Source organism: Podarcis melisellensis (genome assembly GCF_964234715.1).
Source record: "Podarcis melisellensis genome assembly, chromosome: 2".
Lineage (NCBI taxonomy): Eukaryota > Metazoa > Chordata > Lepidosauria > Squamata > Lacertidae > Podarcis > Podarcis melisellensis.
The window spans coordinates 124,041,066-124,058,261 of NC_138529.1; the positions used below are offsets into that span (position 1 = coordinate 124,041,066).

A 17,196-nucleotide genomic window follows, 5' to 3' on the forward strand; every position below is an offset into this window, starting at 1 on the left:
AAGCAGCGGGAGTGCTCCCACGGCTTGCAGAGAGCTGCCTGTTTCCGGGCTGGGGTCGGGGGAAGCTCGAGCTTCCCCCGCCCCAGCCCCGCGCCTGTGGGGGGGAAATAATTTTTTCCCCTTTATTTCCCCCCCCCCAAAAAATGGGTGCGCCCTATGGTCCGGTGCGCCCTATGGTGCGAAAAATACGGTATGTTATAAGATAGTCTCAGTGTATTTTAGAAAGGGAGTTATGTGAAGGGTTTTTTGTGTTTGATCCGCGTTTCTGTGTAAATACTGTGTGTCAGACTGAGAATGTCATCAGGAAGGTCTAGGAAAGGGTGCACCTGCTTCTGAGCATCAGAAATGAGCATCGAAAGAGTTAATATCATTAACCTACCGGAATCTGCCCCTCCCTTTGTAACAAGCAGCTGTAGTTGGGATTTAATATCAGCTTATGAAAAGTTGGGCAAATGACCCGGAAAGCGGCCTGGCTCCATCCGTCTGAAGGCGGAGATATGCACCACACGCCATAGTCGAATTCGGCTGGACTTGCCATGGGAACGCAGAAGGGGCAAGCAAGGAAGGGGGAGATGGCCATAGAAACGTGCTCTCCCACTTTTCAATAAATATTATTTTTTTAAAAAAGAAACCTGCTCTATCACTAGTGCCCCCCCTGCCAATTCTGTAACATTAGCAAAGCGCAAGTTCAAACACCACCCCTATTTAATTTTTTTAAATGATATTTACAAAAAGCAAAAATGAACATACCACATTAAACAAAAACCAAACAATACACCACAATATAAAAAAGAAAAAAAGACAGAAAAATAAAACCCTTTAAATAAAAAAGAAATAAAAAAAATTCCTTCCAGTAGCACCTTAAAGACCAACTAAGTCAGTTCTTGGTATGAGCTTTCGTGTGCATGCACACTTCTTCAGATACACACGATTAACAATCAGTTATTCCCAACTCCTTTATATCAATCCTGCTAAAATCACATAAGATCATTCCAACATCCTTCTAACCATTATTAGTTTTACCATGTTTCTGCTAAGAATTTGCGTTACTTTATTTAACCTTATCATACCGTAAAAAACCTTGAGGCTTAAAACTTAATGCTTATTTATACATGATTCCATATAACATTTCTACTAAAGCCAGACAGTTTCATTCCAACATTTCCCCTAATATTCATTAATTTTCCACTGATTCCCCAAATTAAATTTTTTCTTTATAGATTTTCCAATTTTCCTCCAACGTCCCTTTTTCCTGGTCTCGGGTTATGTCCGTCCTTACTGTCCAATCCATCTTAGTCCATCAACCTGGTAGTCTTATGTCCGAGGCCCTTAAATCGCTTCCATGCCCCTTCTGCAGATCTTCTTGTTGTTTATACTCATTGAGGAGTAGATCTCTGGGGAATTTCAACCCATAATTATGTCCATCTCCCCTCATCAAACCTTCCCCTTCCCCACAGTCCCACTCCCCACAGTCATCAATATAATCCAAAGAATGTTTAGCAACATATTTCAAAGTCCCTCCAAGTTTAAGAACCTCCTCTTCCAAAACAACGGCTTATGCTCTTGCATGGCCTCGGATCTCTCCATTTGTATTGCTTGAGGTGCCGTCGCTACCTCCTCCGTTGTCATTTGCCCTTGCATTTGCACAGTCGAACCCATTTTCTGAGTTGGTCCCTGTATAATGTCTGGGTCAATATTCCCTGTTTGTTCACATTCCCTGACAACAACCGTCATCAAATCCAACTTCTCATTCTTCAAATCCATCTTCTTATGCAGCTGCTCCAGCGAAGCACTCGTCTTGCAAAAAACAAGCACCAGAGCTTCCTTCACACACATTTTTATTCAAGGTCACAGTCTGTTTCCACGATCTTAATCTTGCAGCTGTGAAATCCTCAAGTAAACTGCAGCAACAATTTGACAAGCTCCCTCTAGAGGAGACAATTTCTATTTGTAACCGTCTTTTCAAAGCATAACAAAAAATTCCTTCCAGTAGCACCTTAAAGACCAACTAAGTTAGTTCTAGGTATGAGCTTTCGTGTGCATGCACACTTCTTCAGATACACAATTTTCCTGCAACGTCCCTTTTTCGTGTGCATGCACATGAAAGCTCATACCTAGAACTAACTTAGTTGGTCTTTAAGGTGCTACTGGAAGGAATTTTTTGTTTTGACTATGGCAGACCAACACGGCTACCTATCTGTAACTTTTCAAAGCATATCCAACAAAAGAAAGTTACTTTCAATTTTCAAGTATTTTGTTTCTTTAGAATGCAAAAGGCAACATTGGAATCAGTTTGTTTCTCTTTATTGGCTATCTGTCAAAATGTTCCATTCGCAGCCAATGGACGTCTCAGACAATTTCTGTCTCTGACCCCCGTTCCCAGGTTTGAGACGGTGGAAACTTATTTTTCTTTACTCCCTCTCCTGCAGGCTTAAACGGTAAAATTGGGGGTTTTGGTGGTTACAAAAGAAGGAAATTTTGACCTTTGCAAAACAATTTCCCAAGCTATTAGCTTACAAGATTTTTGCTTCAGACTATTTACAAAAAGCGGAAGGCGGACTTCCTGTTTTGAACCTTCCCGCTTCGATGCCAAATTAGGGTATTTCTTGATCCAATTTTCCGTTTCTACTCACGGGTACTTGTTTAGAGTCCAATTGTCAACAGGAAAAAGTCAGCGCTCTCCGGCAATGGCTATGCAGCTTCCCTCCGTGAAAGTAGCAATCAGTTCGCAGCACTGCGCTGCTCACCCTATTTCGCTCCGGAGCCCCAAAATGGGGTTCCCCGCGAATAGGGGAGGTGCTCCTGGGGCACTGCCGAACCCCACATTCCCAGGCTTCCTCCACCTGGGGTTTCTAGCGGGTCCCCGCCTTCGCCGCGGCGGGAGGACCCAGTTTCCACGGAGCCCATTCCTCCGGTCGGAGGAACTCCGCCATTCGCCAACGCCGCTAACCCGGAAGTCCCAAACACCACCCCTATTTAAAAGAGGCCCCCGTAATGACGACACTGGTCTGCCCTTTACGGTTGCTGTAAGTTACTCTTCCAAGTCCCAAAAGCGCGTAGCAACTCCGGTCTATTTTGCAGGGCTGTTGTAACGGGGACACCCTACGCCACCGCCCAGAGCAGCCCAAAGTGACATATAACCAATCGATGTTGTTGTTGTTGTTGTGTTCCACAGTGAGACTCCAAGGTCTTCTGTGCCATGTTTCCTGTGCAGTGGATGTTCAGGTTGCGAACGTAATCCGTGCGGGAGGCAAATTCACAACCCGCAGCGCCGGGTCTGCGCATGTGTGGGTTGCAATTCGGTGCTTTGCATATGCGCAAAGCGTGATTTAGCGGTTCTGCACATGCGCGAGGGCTGAAACCTGGAATTAACCTGTTCTGGTACTTCTGGGTTCGGCGCTGTGCACAACCAGAAGACACACAACACGAAGCGTCTGTAACCCAAGGTATGACTGTATTTTGGAAGGCAGCGAGAAGGCTGTTCTCAGGGCCTGCTCCACTGTGAGGGAGACTGAGGCAGCCCCCTCAGGCAGCAGATGCAGGGAGGGGCAAGGAGGGGACGGAGCTGAGTCCCATTTGGCCTGCCCTGATTTAACCCTCTATCCCAGGCATAGGCAACCTAAGGCCCATGGGAAAAACTTTAAAAAGTATAAGAACTCACATTAGGTAGTCAAAAAATAGTGATTTAAAGAAAATGCTTATTAAAAAATAAGATAATCACCTTATTTTTCGCCCTATAGGACACACCATCCCATAAGGCGCACCTAGTTTTTGGGGGGGGAAATAAAGGGGGGGATTATTTTTTCCCCCCGGCACAGGGCTGGGGCGGGAGAAGCCCAAGCTTCCCCTGAACCCAGCCCCCAGAACAGGCAACTCTCTGCAAGCCGTGGGAGTCCAGCGCCGGGCTCCTGCGTCTTGCGGAGATTTGCACGAAGCCTGGAGAGCTCTTCAGCGAAAGCCTGCATTCGCTCCATAGGACACACATCATACCATCTCAATACCCTCTCTTTCATTCCCTTGTTTCATCAACCTCCTCTCACCTCCCATTTCTATAAATTATTTCAGCAAGTCCTTTCCATCTTTCTCTATAGTTATCTCAACATATTTTAACCTTATTTCCCATTAATACTAAAATACTTATTTATGCTTAATTCCTTATAACATTTCTACTAAAGCCATATAATTTCATTCCAACATTTTTCTAACACTCATTAATTTTACATTACAGTGGTGCCTCGCAAGACGAAAAGAATCCGTTCCGTGAGTCTCTTCGTCTTGCGGTTTTTTTCGTCTTGTGAAGAAAGCCCATTGACGCCTTAGCGGATTAGCGCTATTAGCGGCTTAGCGGATAAGCGGTTTATCGGCTTAGAAATAGGGGGGAGGAAAAACCCCTGCAGGAACTCGCAAGACATTTTCGTCTTGTGAAGCAAGCCCATAGGAAATTCGTTTTGCGAAGCACCTCCAAAAGGGAAAACTCTTTTGTCTAGTGAGTTTTCCGTCTTGCGAGGCATTCGTCTTGTGGGGCACCACTGTATTTCCATAGATAAACTTTAAACCTTTTCCCAATCTTCTTCCACCGTCTCCTCTCCCTGGTCTCGGACCCTGCCAGGCATCTCCGTCAATTCCATATAGTCCATCAACCTGGTGATCTTCTGTCCGAGGCTCTTAACTCTTTTCCAAGTCCCTTCTGCAAGTCTTCTTCATATTTATACATGCACTTTGCTTTGTCTTCTGCTGATCTTCTTCTTATTTTCCTTCCTTTGATGCTGAAGAGTAGATCTCGGGGAAATTCCCACCTAGCAATGTTTTTATTCCTTCTCGACAGCTCAGCCAAATCTCCATAGTTAAAACTAAGATCCCTAAGATATTTCAGGACGTATTTCAAAGTTCTTCTAAATCTGGAGGTCCCCACAACTCCAGTCTCCTCCTGACCCAAGTCCAGGTCCCAGAGGTCAATAAATCCCTGCATGAAGGGATCTATCCAAGCGGGGCTCCAATCCTCAAAATCTGACTTTCCCTAAATTCAATCATAAAAGGCATCAACTTACAGTCATCAAATTACATCTGTGAGGCTGGGGCTCTCTCCCTGTCCACTTGTGCTATTTTAGGTTCAACAACGACAACTTTCTCCCCCGCCTTCTCTACAATTTGCCATGTCAAAGTAGATCCCTGTATCAATTCCTGAATAGTTTCTGTATTAATGTTCGCTTTTTGTCCAAAATTAGTCACTTTTTGTCCCGTTATCAATTTTGATAGTCATCACATCCGTCTTCTTGTGGAGCTGTTCCAGTGAATCACTTATCTTGCATAATGCAACCACTAAGGCTTCTTCTGTCAACATTCTTAACAATCCAAGGTCAGTCCCAGATTCTCACAGTTTTTTATCTTGCAGCTGGAGATCCCCCCAGCTCAACTCATGTAACAATTTCAAAAGCTTCTTCAAGAGGGAAACAATTTCGATTTGTATCAATCCTTTTAAGCACAGTTCAAACAATAAAGTTAGTTTCAATTTTCAGTTACTTTTACTCCTTTTTAAACGCAGAGGGAGACAATGGAAACAATGTCTTTCTCTTATTTAACTAGCTGTCAACGAACGATCTATTCACATTCAATGGGCAATTCCAAAACGTCGGTCTTACTAGCAGCCCGTTTCCAGGTTCAGAGCGGTGGTAATTTGACTTTCTTCACTCTCTCCTGCAGGCTTACACAATCCAAAATTTCCCCCCTCTTCTCCTGCTTCCAAGGGGGGTTTAGTGATTTTAACCGATGGAGGTTTAATCCTTTACGGAAGGCTTTCCAAGACTTTAGCTTGCAGCCTGTTTGCTTCAGTCTATTTACAAAAAGGGGAGGCGGGCTTCCTGTTTGAAACCTCCCCATTTTGGTGCCAAATTAAGAGGTTTAAAGATCCAATTTTCCGTTCTACTCATGGGTAGTTGTTTTAGAATCAAATTGTCCACAGGAAAAAGTCAGCGCTCTCCGGCAACAGCAATGCGGCTTCACTCCGTGAAAGAAGCAGTCAATTCGAAGCACCGCGCCACTCACCCCACGTCACTCCGGATCCCCGAAAACGGGTTTCCCCACAAGTAGAGGAGGTGCAAAAGGTTCCAGCCGAATTCCACATTCACAGGCTTCTCCTGCCTGTGATTTTTAATGGGTTTCCACCTTTGCCGTGGCGGCCAGACCCAGATTTCCACAAAGCAAGTTCCTCCCGATCAGAGGAATTCAGCCATTACTGGAGGCGCTAACCCTTAGTGTATCAAAGTGCGCCAACGGACATTTTCAAAAATCTAACAATTGTTAATAAAGCCACTGAAAATCACCTGTAATCCTGATTACTGAGTGGAATAACTTACCTTTGGTATTTTTAAACCTTAACTAAATGACGTAAAAAGTGTTGGAACACTTTTACATTTCACATAATTTTTAGATGGTTGTGCTAAAAACACACCTACTCTTCAAACGCCAACGGCTAACTGGCAGCCAGCGCAGTCGCAACTGTTCTACTCATACATGTATAGGCACATTTGGGTGATGTCGCGACAGGAATATCATGTCTTGATATTGAAATATTGTTGGTGTGTCAATGTCCCCCTTGCGTCAATGTGCCCCACCTCCCCCATTCCGCATTTTCAGAGGAGGGGGAAGAAGGGGAAAGTGTGTCCCACCAGATAAGACTCCCGTCCTCCCTGGCCATGGGCCATCCTTGCTTGGGCAGGTGGTACTTTGAGTCCAACCACATCTGGAGGACCAGAGATGCCTCAACTCAGCACAGAAGGTTCCTCTAGGGCTCAGTGTTACTTGGGAGTTGCTGGAACTGGATCTTAAGGGTTCTTGAGACATTTCCAAGGGATTCTGATTGGTATCCAGACCCTAACACTATAAAGCCAAGGGGTCCCCACTGAGCAGTTTATCAACCCTGCTGGCCGCTGGGGAAGACCTTCTGAAGGAAGTGGTTTGCCCCCAATGTTAATTCCTTCCTTCCTCCGCTGCTGCTGCTGCCCACACTAAAGGAATGTCTGGCTGAAATCCCAGGGATGTCTGGCTCCAAATACAAAGAGATCCAGTTGATATTCTAGAATAAATTGTGGCTAAGATTCTGAGTCACGATCATGGCTGAGAAATACAGCCAGGGAATATGAAACTGATTTGAAGATTGGTTTCTTCTTTACACTTCATTATTATTATTATTATATTACATTCAGGAGGACACACCACGGGTTTCATCTTCTTTCTTTTCTTTCCAACAATCAGTGTTATTCACCTTTAATACTCACCTATTTCAGTGTCACACATATATTTATCTTGTGATATTCAGATGAAGAGAGGTATAACAATTTAATGTATTTTTGGTTTCTATGGAAGCCGCCCAGAGTGGCTGCGGAAACCCAGCCAGATGGGCGGGGTACAAATAATAAATAATAATAATAATAATAATAATTTAATAAATAATTCCCAGTTGGAGCAGAGCTAGATTATCCAGAAGCCCTTGGCCACCCAGAGCAAAGGAGGAAGAACAGTGAGAGAGGCCTGGACAGGGAATCTCGGCTAAGATAAGCCAATGTCAGGAGGCAGGTGCGAGACTCGGTGGCATATAATTATTATAAATCATAATTGGGGTGGGTGTTTCAGTCTGGCCATCCCAGCGGTCAGGTTCCAGCTACTTTCCTTCTGCATCTCCAGCTCTCTCCATTCCATAATGCAAGGCTGAGAGATGGAGGTCCAACCCCAAGAACATTCTCCAACTGAGCGCTCCTTCAACCGACCACAAGCACCAAGCCCTGTCACTAAACTTATATATGGGTCTCCCAAAATGGTCAGTATGGACCTCCTGAGGCCAAAGGGACTGTGCAGGTGATGAATAAAGATCTAGAGGTCGAAGGGGACAAAATGTGGCCCAAGGGGTGGAGGGTTATAGTGCAGCGGATGAAGAACTTCATGATGAATTTAGGACCCTGATGAATATTGGCCAGGTTGATGGAACATAGAGCAGCTCCCTTTCCTGTGAGAAACCTCTTTTTATCAAACGTAAACCCCACAGTTCAACCGTATTCTAAGGTAATGCTGCTTCATTAACAATAATTAAGGGTTATAAAAGGCATGACCATTATTTTACATTATTTCATTTGCCTTTCCTAAAAATTTGGAACATAAGGAGGACAGGAGAGATTGTAAAAGACTTTAAAATAAGAGCAGGTGCTAATTGTAATAGTACTTTGTTCTCTTCCTAGAAAACAAATAGGTTTTTCTCCCCACCCCATCAAAAGAAGACCATGGAGAAGACAGTCAGAATTCTGGTGGGCCATGACCAATGGAACTAACGAAGAAACCATTTAAATAAACGGAGTGTGAAAAGAGAACATAAACAGTGTGAAAGTATGGAGTGTGGAAGGAGCTTCACTGACAGTGGACACCATAGAAAACATCAACGGAGTCACACAGGGGAGAAATCATTTAAATGCATGGAGTGTGGAAAGAGCTTCAGTCAGAGTGGAGACCTTAGAATTCATCAACGAACTCACACAGGGGAGACACCATTTAAATGCATGGAATGTGGAAAGAGTTTCAGTCAGAGTGGAGGCCTTAGAATTCATCAACGGACTCACACGGGGGAGAAACCATTTAAATGCATGGAATGTGGAAAGAGCTTCACTGAGAGTGGAAAACTTAGAATTCATCAACAGACTCACACAGGGGAGAAACCATTTAAATGCATGGAGTGTGGAAAGAGCTTCAGTCAGAGTGGAGACCTTAGAAAACATCAACGGACTCACACGGGGGAGAAACCATTTAAATGAATGGACTGTAGAAAGAGCTTCACTACTAGTGGACACCTTAGAAAACATCAACGGAGTCACACCGGGGAGAAACCATTTAAGTGCATGGAATGTGGAAAGCTTCAGTCAGAGTGGAAACCTTAGAATGCACCAACAGACTCACACAGGGGAGAAACCATTTAAATGCATGGAATGTGGAACGTGTTTCATTCAGAGTGGAGACCTTAGAATTCATCAACGGACTCACACGGGGGAGAAACCATTTAAATGCATGGACTGTAGAAAGAGCTTCACTACTAGTGGACACCTTAGAAAACATCAACGGAGTCACACCGGGGAGAAACCATTTAAATGCATGGAGTGTGGAAAGAGCTTCAGTCAGAGTGGAAACCTTAGAAAACATCAACGAACTCACACGGGGGAGAAACCATTTAAATGCATGGAGTGTGGAAAGAGCTTCACTGAGAGTGGAAACCTTAGAATTCATCAACGGAGTCACACAGGGGAGAAACCATTTGAATGTATGGAGTGTGGAAAGAGCTTCACTACTAGCGGAAGCCTTAGAATTCATCAACGGACTCACACGGGGGAGAAACCATTTAAATGCATGGAGTGTGGAAAGAGCTTCAGTCAGAGTGGACACCTTAGAAACCATCAACGGACTCACACAGGGGAGAAACCATTTAAATGCATGGACTGTGGAAAGAGCTTCAGTCAGAGTGAAAAACTTAGAATTCATCAACGGACTCACACGGGGGAGAAACCATTTAAATGCATGGAGTGTGGAAAGAGCTTCAGTCGAAGTGGACACCTTAGAAGACATCAACAAACTCACACAGGGGAGAAACCATTTAAATGCATGGAATGTGGAAAGAGTTTCAGTCAGAGTGGATACCTTAGAATTCATCAATGGACTCACACAGGGGAGAAACCATTTAAATGCATGGAGTGTGGAAAGAGCTTCAGTCGGAGTGGAAACCTTAGAATTCATCAACGGAGTCACACAGGGGAGAAATCATTTAAATGCATGGAGTGTGGAAAGAGCTTCAGTCAGAGTGGACACCTTAGAATTCATCAATGGACTCACACAGGGGAGAAACCATTTAAATGCATGGAGTGTGGAAAGAGCTTCAGTCAGAGTGGAAACCTTAGAATTCATCAACGGAGTCACACGGGGGAGAAATAATTTAAATGCATGGAATTTGGAAAGAGCTTCACTACTAGTGGACACCTTAGAATTCATCAATGGAGTCACACAGGGGAGAAACCATTTCTGCTGCTCCAGAGAAGCGGACATGGAGCAATGGATCCAAACTACAAGAAAGAAGATTCCACCTAAACATTAGGAAGAACTTCCTCACAGTAAGAGCTGTTCGACAGTGGAATTTGCTGCCACGGAGTGTGGTGGAGTCTCCTTCTTTGTTTTTGTTTTTGTTTTTTTAAAAAATATTTTGTATTAACTGGCCAATCACATCAAATTAAATCACATCACATAAATTCCAAATTACAAAGCCAAATTTTTAAATTTTGTTGGGGGAACCCATACTTCAAGATCCAAAGGGGGATTCAGATCATCTTCTTCTTACTGCGTTAATGTCCAAATCAGTCCCAATCAGTCCAGACAAAGTTCATAATTCTATCCAGTCTTATCTTGGTGTTTCCACATCATATCTTGTTCATATAATTTCTCTTTTTCCTTTACGATCTCTTCTGTTAGTCTCCTTAAGCCGATAAGCAAATATAATAATCCTGTGTGGATTTCCCGTTTCTCCAAACTAAGTCCAGATGGTTTCCATATATCTCCTTCGTAGATAACATCGCTCTTTCCATCATAAAGTAGGCATTTGTCGCTCTTAGGTCCTACCGAGAAGTTGATTTCTCTTTCTCCTCCCAGACCCAAGAGCTCCAACAATGCCTCCCAAAATGGCGACGGCATTTTTAACTGTGCCATTCCAAAACTCTTAGCTTTCCAGCTTCGTCTTAAAACATTGCTTTGGTTCAAAAGTTTATCTCCACACAGTCTTAAATCCACAGCTTAAGTCCTTAATTTCTGACTCATTAGGGGAGGGGATTCTTGTTTACTCACATAAAAAAAATGAAAGTCAGGTTTTTCCCCCCTCAGTCATTTGTTGTACCGTATATTGACGTATCTTCTCATATTTTATTCTTGTCTTGTTATCAGAGATCTCTTCTGTCAGCAGTCTTTACTCCCCCTGTGCAATTTATCTTGTCCAAATTGTTTCTTTTGAAGATTCTTGCAACTAGTGGCACGAATCAGGGACGGCTCCAGGAGTGCCGGAATCCCACAGGAGGGCTTTGTGCCTAGTGCCCCCACCCCCACAAATTCGGGGGTGGTATAGGGCACAGCAGGCAAGGGCCGTTCCCCCCACAATCCTAGGGGGGGTTAAGGAGGCTAATTACCCCCATCATAGCCTCCAAATGACCTCGTGTGGGTCGGAGTGATGTTATTGTCAGCCATCTTCTGATGCGCCACCTAGTGGCCCCCCTGGAGTCTCCTTCTTTGGAGGTCTTTAAGCAGAGGCTTGACAACCATATGTCAGGAGTGCTCTGATGGTGTTTCCTGCTTGGCAGGGGGTTGGACTCGATGGCCCTTGTGGTCTCTTCCAACTCTATGAGTCTATTATTCTAAATGCATGGAGTGTGGAAAGAGCTTCAGTCAGAGTGGACACCTTAGAATTCATCAACGGAGTCACACGGGAGAAACCATTTAAGTGCATGGAATGTGGAAAGAGCTTCACTACTAGTTGAAACCTTAGAATTCATCAATGCACTCACAGGGGAGAAACCATTTAAGTGCATGGAGTGTGGAAAGAGCTTCAATAGAAGTGGACACCTTAGCAAACACCATTGAACTCACAGAGCGAAAACCACTTACTTATATGGAGTGTAGATAGCTCTTCAATCCTGATGTTCTTACAAAACATCAATGGACTCACAAGGAGGAGAAGCTTTAAGAGTTGAAAACCAACAATCTACCAACAAACTGAAAAAGCAGAAATGATTTGAATGGAAGGAGTGTGGGAAGTTATTCTATTGCTTTATATGTATATAATTTTATATGCAATTTATTTTTATATGCAATTTATTTACAAATTCCTACCTACTTTCCAGATACACATTTATTTCATACTTGACTTCCTCTCCATGGTTTCCCCATAGAATTTTTAAATCGCTGCATATTTCAGATATTTACACCTTACCTTTTCCACACTCTTCTCCAGCAATTATTCAACTGTTGTTTTTCATTCAGCTCCTACCTGTGTTTGTACATGTTTACAAAAATTATTTAAATATTCAACAAAAGGTTTCCACTCCTCCTTCAAGTCTGCCTTGATTTCTTATTTTCATAGTTAAATTTGCCAATTTGACATATTCCATCACTTTTAACTGCCGCTCTCTTGATCAAGTGTAGCTGTCTCTTGATTTGGCCATTTTTGTGCGTAAAGTACTCTTGCTGCTGTCGTTCATCTGTCTTCTTGGAACATTTGACCCAGTTATCCCTAAAAGAAATGCTTCATGGTTTCTTCAGGAGCATCACCCTAAGTAATTTTCTCCCTAGTTATAATTCATTTGGTTAGCTGAAAGCCACAAAGATGTTTTCTTTTCCAACAAATCCTTATACATTTCCCAAACTCTCTATAAATTCTCCCTAATTACATAATTAATTACAAAAAACGTATTTGGTATTTTGCCTTCTTTTGAGATACCTTTCTGCAGTGTTCTGTCTTAGTCCAGTGATACTACTCCATTAAAATCGCCCATAATAATTATATTTCCATCATAAACCTCAGACATACTTTCATCCAATAGTTGGAAGAAATCTTTCTTCCTCATTAGGTGCGTCAGCTCCTACCAATAATATTTTTTTCTCCTTGCACCATCACTTTCACTGCAATCATTCTTCGCCTCTAAAGATCTGTTTAGAGTCCAGTTTGGAATTCATATATAGTACCACCCCTCTTTTCTTTGTTTTATATGAATTCCTGTCCTAGTCCTTTATTTACCAATAATCATTTTTGTCGTTGTTTCCTTGTGAAAATATGTGTAATTTTATTTCATTTGGTTTTGTTGTTCAAACCATTCACATTCAATGAAAACAATTTTAAATCCATCATTGAATCCTTTAAACAGTTTTAAGTCCCCTTTCCCCTTATCAGCTATCTCCCTCCTCCAGCTCGTCTACTGATGCATCCATCTCCCAGCTCTTTTTAAAAATATATTTCCTCTAGAATGCCTCTGCTTTTTTAAAAAAATAATATTTATTCAGAGTTTAAAGGTTACAAAAAGCAGAAAAAAATATAAGCAATACAAAATACAAAAAAGAAAAAGAAAAGAAAAATAGGATAACAATACATTCATTTAAACAAACAAAAATAGACGAAAAAAACAGATTAAACCTTTACATTACTTTCTTCCTTTACTTATTTCCTCGACCTCCTCACACCTCCCAATTTTGTATTCTAGTTCAAATCGTTTTTTTCAGCAAATCCTTCCAACCTTATTGTCATTTAAGTAATTTAGTTTAATTTAATATATTATATTATGATTTAACGTCCTCTCTTTCATCAATTTCATCAACTCATTTTCATTAAATCCTTTATATCATTTCCACCAAAACCACCTAATTTTCTTTTTCCAACATCTTTCTAACAGTCCTTAATTTTACAATATTCTGGAAGATATACTTTAATTTTTTTCCAATCTTCTTCCACCGACTCTTCTCCTTGGTCCCGGATTCTGCCAGTCATCTCAGCCAGTTCCATATAGTCCATCACTTTCGTCTGCCATTCTTCTCGGGTGGGTAGTTCTTCTGTCTTCCAATACTTTGCGATGAGTTGTGGCGTACATAAAAAAAGTTCTATCCTCCCTTCACACCAATTGGCCGACCATGCCCAGGAGAAAGGCCTCTTGTTTCTTTTGGAAGGTATATTTAAATACCTTTTTCATTTCATTATAAATCGTCTCCCAGAAGGCCTTAATCCTGGGGCACGTCCACCAAAGGTGAAAAAATGTGCCCTCAGTCTCCTTACATTTCCAACATTTATTATCAGGCAAATGGTAAATTTTTGCCAGCTTGACTGGGGTCAAGTACCACCTATAAATCATTTTCATTATATTCTCTCTTAAGGCATTACAAGCTGTAAACTTAATACCTGTGGTCCATAACTTTTCCAAGTCAGCCATCATAATGTTGTGTCCAAAATCTTGTGCCCATTTAATCATGACAGATTTAACCATTTCATCTTGAGTATTCCATTTCAACAGCAAGTTATACATTCTTGATAAATTCTTAGTTTTAGGTTCTAACAATTCTGTTAGATCTATCCTTTAGATCTATCCAATTACCGCCCGGTTTCGAATCTTCCGTTCCTGGGTAAGGTGATTGAGAGAGCGGTTGCTGAACAGCTTGGTAGGTTTCTGGATGAAACATCGGCTCTGGATCCATTCCAGTCCGGCTTCCGCGCTGGTCATGGGACAGAGACGGCTCTGGTCGCCCTAACAGATCTCCACAGGCAGCTGGATCGAGGCGGGTCGGGGCTGCTGATTCTTCTAGACCTGTCAGCAGCCTTCGACATGGTCGATCACGAACTCTTGGACCACCGCCTTGCCGACGTGGGGATCCAGGGCACAGTCCTTCAATGGCTGCGCTCGTTTCTCTCTGGTCGGGGACAGAGGGTGGCGCTTGGGGGGGAATTGTCATCCCGCCACTCCTTGGTGTGTGGTGTGCCCCAGGGTGCAATACTCTCCCCGATGCTTTTTAACATCTTTATGCGCCCCCTCGCCCAGCTTGTCCGGAGTTTTGGGCTGGGCTGCTATCAGTATGCTGATGACACCCAACTCTATCTGTTGATGGACGGCCACCCGGACTCGGCCCCAGACACACTGATCAGATGCTTGGAGGCTGTGGCTGGATGGTTACGTGGGAGCCGGTTGAAGTTAAATCCTTCGAAGACAGAGGTCCTCTGGCTGGGATGGGACGACATGGGACTGAGGGGGCAACTCCCATCTCTTGCGGGGGTGCAATTAGTGCCAGCACCGTCCATTAAGAGTTTGGGTGTAATCTTCGATACCTCCCTCTCCATGGAGGCGCAGATTGCAGCTATAACAAAGGCGGCATTTTTTCATCTCCACCAAGCTAAGCAGTTGGCTCCTTACCTCTCTCGCCCTGACCTAGCCACTGTGATCCACGCGACGGTCACCTCCAGACTGGATTATTGTAACTCGCTCTACGTGGGGCTGCCCTTGAGACTGACCCAGAAACTCCAGCGGGTGCAGAATGCCGCAGCGAGACTCCTTACGGGGTCTTCGCTTAGAGATCACATTCATCCGGTGCTATACCAGCTGCACTGGCTCCTGGTGGAGTACAGGATCAGGTTTAAGGTGCTGGTTTTAACCTTCAAAGCCCTATACGGCCTAGGGCCCTCGTACCTACGGGACCGCCTCTCCTGGTATGCCCCACAGAGGAACTTACGGTCTTCAAATAAAAACACCTTGAAGGTCCCAAGCCACAGAGAGGTTAGGCTGGCCTCAACTAGAGCCAGGGCTTTTTCGGCTGCGGCTCCAACCTGGTGGAACGCTCTGTCACAAGAGACAAGGGCCCTCCAGGACTTGACATCTTTCCGCAGGGCCTGCAAGACAGAGCTGTTCCACCTGGCCTTTGGTCAGGGCGCAGCCTGACTCCCTCCTTTGGCAATCTTTACAAAACTTTAGTTTATGGTTGCCATCAATTTTGATTTTAATTCATTTTTATAATGTTTTATAATGTTGTACTGTTTTAGTGTTGATAGCCGCCCTGAGCCCGGCTTCGGCTGGGGAGGGCGGGATATAAATAAAACTTATTATTATTATTATTATTTCCAATTTTGATTTTTCCACCTGAAAACCAATTTTCTTATCCAAGTTATAAACCTCCCTTATTTGATAATAGTGAAGCCAGTCTCGTACTTTAGTTTTTAAACTGTCAAAGCTCTGCAGCTTTAAACTATCTCCATCTTGTTCCAAAATTTCCCAATATTTTGGCCAATTTGTCTCAATATTAAGTTTTTTCAGAGCCTTAGCCTCCATTGGTGACAGCCACCTTGGTGTTTTACTTTCAAGCAAATCCTTATATCTCATCCAGACATTGAACAATGCTTTCCTGACAATATGGTTTTTAAAAGCTTTATGTGCTTTGACCTTACCATACCACAAATATGCATGGCATCCAAAAACATTATTGAAACCTTCTAAGTCCAAGATGTCCGTGTTTTCAAGAAGCAGCCAATCCTTCAGCCAGCAAAATGCGGCTGATTCATAATAAAGTTTGAGGTCTGGCAGGGCAAATCCACCTCTTTCTTTGGCATCAGTTAAAATCTTAAATTTTATTCTAGGCTTTTTGCCCTGCCAGACAAATCTAGAGATATCTCTCTGCCATTTCTTGAAACAGTCCATCTTGTCCAAAATTTGCAATGTTTGAAACAGAAACAACATCCTAGGCAATACATTCATCTTTATCGCAGCAATTCGGCCCAGCAGTGATAACTTCAATTTTGACCATATTTCTAGATCCTTAGAATGCCTCTGCTTTTATTGGCCCTTGCCATCTTTGTTTCTTCCCTATGTACTTAAAAAAAATCCCTTCCAGGAATTCTCAACTAAAGGGAATTGAATTCTTGAGCGTATCAGCCAGAAACTTATAGCTGGTTCTTTTCTTCAGCAATTTTGAGCATTGTATTTTTTTTAAATTAATTTTTATTAAAGTTTCCACAACATTTTCAACACAAACAAATACAAAACGATTAAACATAAAACACATATACTTCTGAATCTTAGTTTCATGTGCCTTACTTTCTCGACTTCCTCATACCTCCCCTTGCTGCATTCTCCTGTCAATAAATTTTAAGCAAATCCCCAGCTTATTTCAACTTAATCTTAATAACTCTCGTTTTCATTCTCTTATCTATTGCCGCAATTAACCCCTATCTTCCCATTCAGCACCAACCTATCTTTCACCAATTTTTGCATATTTCTTTAAATAGTCCTTAAATTTTTTCCAGTCCTCTTCCGCGGTTTCTCTTCCCTGGTCTCGGATTCTACTCGTCATCTCCGCCAGGCTCATATAGTCAATCACCTTCATCTGCCATTCTTCCACGGTGGGTAACTCCTGTGTCTTCCAGTATTTTGCGATGAGTATTCTTGCTGCTGTTGTGGCATACATAAAAAAGGTTCTATCTTTCTTTAACACCAATTGGCCAACCATGCCCAGGAGAAAGGCTTCTGTTTTTTTAGTAAAGGTGTACTTAAGTACCTTCTTCAGTTCATTATAGATCTTTTCCCAAAAGACCTTAATCCTAGGGCACGTCCACCAGAGGTGGTAAAACCATTTCCTTACATTTCCAACATTTGTTATCGGGCAAATGGT

At 42.9% G+C, this 17,196-nt stretch overlaps 1 long non-coding RNA gene across 1 annotated transcript in view; it reads left to right on the forward strand.

Annotated features, from left to right (window-relative positions):
* The first annotated feature begins 2,203 nt into the window (after nt 1-2,203).
* LOC309365498 overlaps nt 2,204-17,196 on the forward strand; it is a 68,762-nt gene continuing 53,769 nt past the window's right edge. Inside the window, exon 1 of the long non-coding RNA XR_014166205.1 lies at nt 2,204-2,249. This is a non-coding gene — a long non-coding RNA (uncharacterized lncRNA). The remainder of the gene's footprint in view (nt 2,250-17,196) is intronic.